Raw genomic sequence first — 2,316 nt, forward strand, 5'->3', positions numbered from 1 at the left:
GCGTATAAATTCGTTAAAATGTACTTGGTAAATGATCATTATCTCAGTTTTGCATCGTGCAATTACCTGATTCGGAGGTTCGTGTTCTCAATCCGAAAGTGATGACCAAATTATATAAATTAAAGATTAAAATTTAAGATTAAAATTTAAGATTAAAATTAAGATTAAGATTAAGATTAACAGAAAATTTAAAATTAGATGCAAAGTACTTGCGAATTTAATTACGTTCTAATAATATTAAATCATTGTTATTGACATTTCATTTTTGCCATAAATTAATATTACACAATACTTTATATTTCTCTTCCTTTATTCGTAAATAAATTTTAAAATGCAACTCTCTGTTAATTTCTATTTAAGATTTTTTAATATTTTAATTATATATATATTTAGATCTAGTGAGGCAATTAAAGGCAAGAACTAATTATACTATAGAATCTTACAACAATTGTAAAGCGTTTTCTGCTGAATGCAGCCAATGCCGCGGCACTGGGTACCGAGTCGAATGTTGCAATTCAAATGACAATATGTGTGGTGTTTAGCAGTCTTATTATGTGTCGCAGACGGACGACCTTATTCCGTGGCGTACGTAAGCGGCCTTGTATGCTTGCGTACTACAACAAACACCAAGGCCATGCGTCAGTTAACAATGAAATTTCAACATACAATAAAATAAATGTATATAGAATATTCTACAGGAACGTTCAGGGAAGAGACGGTACACTAAAAGAAAAGATTGACTGAATTGGTATAGCATTTTTAATTGATTGCCACAGCCAATTTTTGGTTGCGTTAATCTATCGAAATCCTATACTGATATTGCGAATAGGCTAACGCAACAAAAAATTGGCTGCCACAATAAAAAAAAATTTATTTAAATATTTATTTCATTGAAATATTTAGATACGGCAAAATAAATTTTTCTGAGAAATATATTTATTTCATTGAAATAAATATTTAGATACGGCAAAATAAATTTCTTTCCTAGCAAATAAGCCATCTATTTTTTTTTTACAACTATTGAGATATATTTTACAGAAATTTATATTTCGTCATCACATTCAAATTTTGTCATAAGTAATGAATATCATCGTAAGCAACAAATATTTCGACATTTTTTTCTTACTGTATTAGCGCTATTTGTATTATTCTATCTTTAACGTTCCTTAAATGTAAAACAAGGATAAAATGACACAAAGCTAATAGCGTTTCTCCAAAGACGCCCTATATCTTGCTGTATCCCAAAGTACATTGTAGACTTCTGATTTAAATGTAATTTACCTACTATTTTCAGATCGATAATGCCGGATAATGTAATCTGAATCGTTGAATTTAATCATTATTTAATCAATCCGAATAATGAGAAGAAGCATATTATATCGATTATAAATTAATGCTTAATATGAAGAACGGAATATTAATGTCTATAGTTTCGTTATAAATAAATTACATATTTCTCGGTAATAAATTTGAGCACGACTTATAGTGTTCTCCTGCGACAGAAATTATATACATCTCGTACTGTCATTTTCATATAAAAATTCAAATGAGCAGACATGAAATCATATGTTAATGCATTCTGTCGATTATTAAAAGGAATTCTTTCCTTTAAATATTTATTATCTATTATTATATCTTTGAACTAAATTAATATTAAAATTAGAAAGTTAATCGCTGCGCAAGCCGCCGTGCACTCAACGATGAATAGATATTGTTTTGCTTCTTTAGTAAATTTATTTTTGCTTTAATTGGCGAAAAGTATTTATGAAAGTTACTTTATTATTATTAGTCTTTTTATAATTTCTGGAAGCAGTAAAATTGTTTAATTTAAATAAGTTAGAAAAGAAAAATAAGATTTAAGACATTCTTTGTAACTTTTTATTTAATTTTTTATTTATTATAATTATTTATAAGCAATGGAATTATATAATTTTCCTTCTTAGATAAAATTTTAGAAGTAAATGAATAGAAGCTATTTTTATAAATTAATTTACAAAAATAGCTTTCCAAATTAAAATATATATCATTTATTTTAAATTATTAATAAAAGAAAAGAAAGACTTGTGTAATCGTCAAAATGTGTGCTGTTATAATAATATGTGTGCATTTATACACATTTATAAAAATATTATATATATTTATTAATTATATTGAAATGAATTCTCTTATTAATTAGGAGTCACATAACAATATTTCCATTTCAATATTTTATTTCTTTTTAACTTTATGAAAATCATTTGTTACCTATAGATGATGTTGAGACAAAATAAGTATACGCAGCAGCAGTTTCTTTATCAAAATTACTTTGAAATATAA

Source organism: Atta cephalotes (genome assembly GCF_000143395.1).
Source record: "Atta cephalotes unplaced genomic scaffold scaffold00030, whole genome shotgun sequence".
Taxonomy (NCBI): Eukaryota; Metazoa; Arthropoda; class Insecta; order Hymenoptera; family Formicidae; genus Atta; species Atta cephalotes.